The sequence below is a fragment of the Bison bison genome, unplaced genomic scaffold (assembly GCF_000754665.1).
Source record: "Bison bison bison isolate TAMUID 2011002044 unplaced genomic scaffold, Bison_UMD1.0 scf7180017864185, whole genome shotgun sequence".
Taxonomy (NCBI): Eukaryota; Metazoa; Chordata; class Mammalia; order Artiodactyla; family Bovidae; genus Bison; species Bison bison.
In genome coordinates, this window is record NW_011494757.1 from 263859 (window position 1) to 269503 (window position 5645).

General features: G+C 50.5%; 2 non-coding genes across 2 annotated transcripts; both read right to left on the minus strand.

Moving 5' to 3' along the window:
• Positions 1-21: 21 nt before the first annotated feature.
• Positions 22-94, minus strand: TRNAK-UUU. Its single transcript has one exon. It is a non-coding gene; the product is annotated as a tRNA-Lys (tRNA).
• A 4508-nt stretch (positions 95-4602) lies between these two features.
• TRNAF-GAA lies at positions 4603-4675 on the minus strand. Its single transcript has one exon. It is a non-coding gene; the product is annotated as a tRNA-Phe (tRNA).
• Positions 4676-5645: the final 970 nt, after the last annotated feature.

Below are 5645 nucleotides of genomic sequence, written 5' to 3' on the forward strand. Positions count from 1 at the left end.
GTTGTTAAAAAGTCAAAATTGCGCCCGAACAGGGACTTGAACCCTGGACCCTCAGATTAAAAGTCTGATGCTCTACCGACTGAGCTATCCGGGCTCACGGCTCGGAAGCACACTCTGATGAGTGAAAGCCGTACGAAGGCTGGCGCTGAGGATTGTGGGCGAGGCGCTCCGGGCGTTTCCGGCTTCCTCCAGCGAGCGTCTCAGTTCCAGTCTGCAGGTTCCGCGGCGGGGCGCGGCCAAGTGGGGAGGGCGGAGGGGAGGGGACTAGGTGGCTCTCTGGCAGCCGAAGGCAGGTTCCTGCAGTGAAACAGGAGAGGCGCGCCTTCCTGTAGAGAGCCCTGGCACACGTGCTTCCTGAGGCCGGAGAAGCCAGCCCTCAGGGCCCCACCCCGCGCGGCGCCCTCACCCCGGAGCGCGCGGGGTCGGAGGCCTCGGTTCAGCGCGCGAGGCGGGGTTGAGGCCGCTTCCTCGCCCAAGAAGCGCCACGCGGCACTTCCCTGTCCCCGTCCTGGGCCCACGAGCCGGATTAGCGGAGGGCGACGCTCTGGGCTTCGTACACGCCGTGTTTCGGCGCCCTTTCGGTCCTGTGGGCTCGTCACGCCGCGCCCCCCCAATCCTTGGTGTTCCCTCCCCCGCGCTGTGGGTCCACTATAGAGCTGGGAGCAGACCTTTCAATTCATTTCAGTTCAGTCGCTCAGTCGTGTCCGACTCTGCGACCCCATGGACTGCAGCACGCCAGGCCTCCCTGTACATCACCAACTCCCGGAGTCCACCCAAAATCATGTCCATCGAGTCGGTGATGCCATCCAACCATCTCATCCTCTGTCATCCCCTTCTCCTCCCACCTTCAATCTTTCCCAGCGTCGGGCTCTTTTCCAGTGAGTCAGTTCTTCGCATCAGGTGGCCAAAGTATTGGAGTTTCAGCCTCAGCATCAGTCCTTCCGATGAGTATTCAGGACTGATTTCCTTTAGGATGGACTGGTTGGATCTCCTTGCAGTCGAAGGGACTCTCAAGAGTCTTCTCCAACACCACAGTTCAAAAGCATCAGTTCTTCAGTGCTCAGCTTTCCTTATAGTCCAACTCTCACATCCATACATGACTACTGAAAAAACCACAGCTTTGATTGAAGGGACCTTTGTTGGCAAAGTAATGTCTCCACTTTCTAATATGCTGTCTAGGGACCTTTGGAGCCGTGTAATTAATGCTTTAATACAGGAAGATGGAAGTGCTCAGATAACACAGAGGAATGCTTAGAAGGCGAGAGAAGGACCTGCCAACAGGGGTGCGGGGAGAATTAGAACTGTGCCCTGAAAGGCGAGTAGGAGTGTGCCAAGCTTTCAAGCTTGTTACTTGCAGGCAAGTAACACCTGTCTTCCCCGGGCCTCTTGTTTCTTCTATCTAAATACCTCTGGAAGAGATTCTTCAGGCTAGAAACTGGGAAGAATTTGCCTTTTTAAGGCAAAGGCCCAACATTTCCTAGGAATATAATGCCCACCCTCATGGTCCCGAGGTGGTTGACATTGTTCAGAGCACTTTTTCCTCAGGAGCAATAACTACTATCTCATCCTTCCATCTTACCTGTGTGTAACACTTTAAAGCCTGCCATCCCGGTGGATCTGGAGAAGGCAATGGCACCCCACTCCAGTATTCTTGCCTGGAAAATCCCATGGACAGAGGAGCCTGGTAGGCTGCAGTCCATGGGGTTGCTGAGAGTCCGCACGACTAGCGACTTCACTTTCACTTTTCACTTTGATGCATTGGAGAAGGAAATGGCAACCCACTCCAGTGTTCTTGCCTGGAGAATCCCAGGGACAGAGGCGCCTAGTGGGCTGCCGTCTCTGGGGTCGCACAGAGTTGGACACGACTTAGCAGCAGCAGCAGCAGCAGCCCGGTGGATAGATCGAGACGACTTATTTTATCAGGGCTTCCCTGGTGGCTCAGACAGTAAAGAATCTGCCTGCAATGCAGGAGACCCAGATTCGATCCCTGGGTTGAGAATTTCCCCTGGAGAAAGGAATGACAACCCACTCCAGTATTCTTGCTTGGAAAATCCATGGATAGAGGAGCCTGGCAGGTTACAGTCCACGGGGTCACAAAGAGTCACACAGGACTGAGAGACTACTATTTCATTGGCTCAGGGGACTGTGGGGGCTGGCAAGTTTAAAATCTACTGGGTTGGCCAACACGCTGGAAATTCAGGTAAGAGTTGATTTTGCAGTCTCTAGGCCAACTTCAGCAGGGCAGCCATTTGTAGGCTCAGGCAGGTTTTCGATGTTAGTCTTGAGGAGAGTTACTTCTCCATTAGGAAATCCCAATCTTTGTTCTTAAACCTTCAGATAATTAGATGAGGCACACCTGCGTTATGGAGGGTACTCCACCGCTTTATTCCGAGTCTGCTGATCTAAATGTTAATAATATCTAAAGAAGACCTTCATAGCACCATCTCACCCGGCATTTATGTACCAGAGCTGCTATATTGACACATCAAATCCATTACACACATTGACATAAATCATGCAGACTTTGTTCTGCCTGACATTAATCCACTGTTGTTGTTGTTGTTGTTGTTTCCTTTCTTTGATCATCATTGACTTTTTCAGAGTCCCTTATCAAAATGCATCCTTCCACCCAAAAGCACAAAGATTTGGGGGATGAAGCTCCTCCTCAGTGGCTCTCTTGGCACAGGTTAACAGAAAGGGGAGAGCAAATCACAGGTCCTCCATGCCGACTTTATCACATCTTGAGTTTTCAGAACGTGAGGTGTAGGCCTCCTGCCTCTCTCCCTGTGTCCCAGCCTGGGAGCTGGCGAAAAATGGAGCCTTGCCTGAGAGAGGGTGGTCCATGGGGCTTCCCAGGTGCCTAGTGGCAGAGAACCTGCAGCCAATGCCCGAGAAGTAAGAGGCCCCTGATCGATCCCTGGGTCAGGAAGATCCCCTGGAGGAGGGCATGGCAATCCAGTGTTCTTGCCTGAAGAATCCCATGAACAGAGGAGCCTGATGGGCTACAGTCCATAGGGTTGCAAAGAGTTGCACATGACTGAAGCAACTAACACTTTTACTTGTGTGTGCCATTGCACTGCCTTGAATGAAGTGGCTCATTATCTCAACAAATTTTTCGATGTTTTCTGTTTGTTTTCAAGATTCAGTCCAGAGCTTTCAAATCTCCCTTTCCTTGATGCCCCCATCCCAGACCAATGTGGGCAGCACTGGAAACCTGGAACCCGGTAAGATGGCTATTCCTGGGGTGTTCCCTGGTGGTCCCCACCCGAGGTCTTGTCTGGTGGTGATGAGAACAAATCAACTGATGCCTTTTGAAACCTGCGAGTTGTTAAGAACAAGAAACTACCAGTCTCTTCTGAAATCCAGTTCCTGCTGATGAGAGTTTCTGACTATCTTTGCCGAGGCGCCTTCGGGATAGGGGTGGGGGCGGGGTGGGGGTGGGAGGGCGCATCCAAGTCTGAGCGGTGTGGATATGGGATGGACAACAGCGATTTGCGATTAGCAAATAAAATTACAGTTAAATTTGAATTTCAGAAAAATAACGAGTATGTAATTATTATGTCCCATGCGCTCTTTGGGACATGCTTATACTAAAAATAGTCATTGTTTCTCTGAAATTTAAATTCAATTGGGCGCCGTGTATTTGATTTGGTAACCCTAGTGCAGACATAAACCAGAAAGGAATTCCAACCCCTCACCCCACCTCACCCGGCCACCGCCACCATCACCGAAAGCTGTCCTTGTGTCGTCAAACCAAGCTGCAGTTGAGGATCTCTTTGGCAGAGAGAGGGCGCAGGCTGTGGCCACCCCCGAGGACAGCCCCCCACCCCGCACGTGGCGGCTCCCTGCCCGCAAAACCCACTGCAGAGCCGGGAGCCGCCGCCCCCGGACGCGCGGGGAAGATTGGAACTCCCGCAGCTCGCGGAGCGTGGTCCGAACCAGGAAGGCAGGATGAACTAGAAAGAGAATAAAGTAGAAGAGCCTGGCGCTTATTTTACAGAATGAAGTAAGTCAGGAAGAGAAAAAACAAATGTATGTTAAGGCGTGTGTGTGGACTCTAGAAAGATGGTATTGAAGAACCTCTTTGCAGGGCAGCCGTGGAGACGCAGACAGAGGGAACAGGCGGGGGAGGAGAGGGAGGGAAGAGTCCAAGAGTAACGTTGAAAAATACACTTTATCACATATGAAATAGAGAGCCGCTGGGAACTGGCCGGCCGAGGCAGGGAGCTCAAATCCGTGCTGTGACGCCTCCAGGTTTGGGTGGGGTGGGAGTGAGGGGGGTTCACGAGGGAGGGGCATGTCTGCCTACGGCTGACTGCAGAAAGAAACACACTACTGTAACGCAATTATCCTCTAACTAAAAATAAATTTAAAGAAAAGCGAAGGGCCCGTGGTGCATGGGGAGAGCTGGTTCCTCACACACTTAAGGGCAGGGAAAGGGACACTGACTTGATATTGACCAGCTTAAAAGCAAAGGTGTAGGGACCAGTGCTTCCTGTCGATCCAAGGGCAAATGAGGTTCCCCTCACCGAAGGGGGAGACGAGGATGCAAACCATAGGGGGTATTCAGGGAATATCGTTGGTGGTGACGCCTAAAACCACTGCCGAAACCCGGGATTGAACCAGGGACCTTTAGATCTTCAGTCTAACGCTCTCCCAACTGAGCTATTTCGGCAACTTCCGGAAAGTGGCTTCCTCGCATCTGTAATTAAATATCTGCTCCATTGTAGCAAAAGAAGGATTGGGATATACTTTTAGCGGGAGGTAGCGGAGAAGGCAATGGCACCCCACTCCAGTACTCTTGCCTGGAAAATCCCAAGGATGGAGGAGCCTGGTGGGCTACAGTCCATGGGGTCGCTAGGAGTCGGACACGACTGAAGCGACTTAGCAGCAGGCAAGGCCTCTGTTTATAAGCTAAAAGTAATAATTTTACTTTTCTCTTTTTCTAACTACCTTGCTATTTGTTTTTCTCATGTAAAAATAAATCATGGACTTTTTTCATGTTAGCTATGTAGACATATTTCATTCTTTTTAATGCTTACACCGTATTGGTTGTGTGGATATAACACATACACTTAATCAAATTCCTAATGATGGACATTTTAATTTGTCCCTCAGTTTTCATTATTAAAAACAATACTGTAATGACTATCCTTTTGTATTTGTTTTTCTTGTGAGAAGGCAGATTTCACAAAGCCAAAAGATACGAACATGTGGAATTTTTCAGATATTGTCAAAGTGGTTTCAAGACATGTATGGAAGAGAACAGTTAGGAAGGCCATTCGTAAAGATTTCCAATGTAAATTTTCAATATTACCTCCCGATGAAGTATTATACATAGGGTCATGGTTCAGTTGCTCAGTCGTGTCCGACTCTTTGCGACCCCATGAATTGCAGCACGCCAGGCCTCCCTGTCCATCACCAACTCCCAGAGTTCACTCAAACTCTCGTCCATCGAGTCGGTGACGCCATCCAGCCATCTCATCCTCTGTCATCCCCTTCTCCTCCTGCCCCCAATCCCTCCCAGCATCAGAGTCTTTTCCAATGAGTCAGCTCTTCCCATGAGGTGGCCAAAGTACTGGAGTTTCAGCTTTAGCATCATTCCTTCCAAAGAAATCCCAGGGCTGATCTCCTTCAGAATGGAC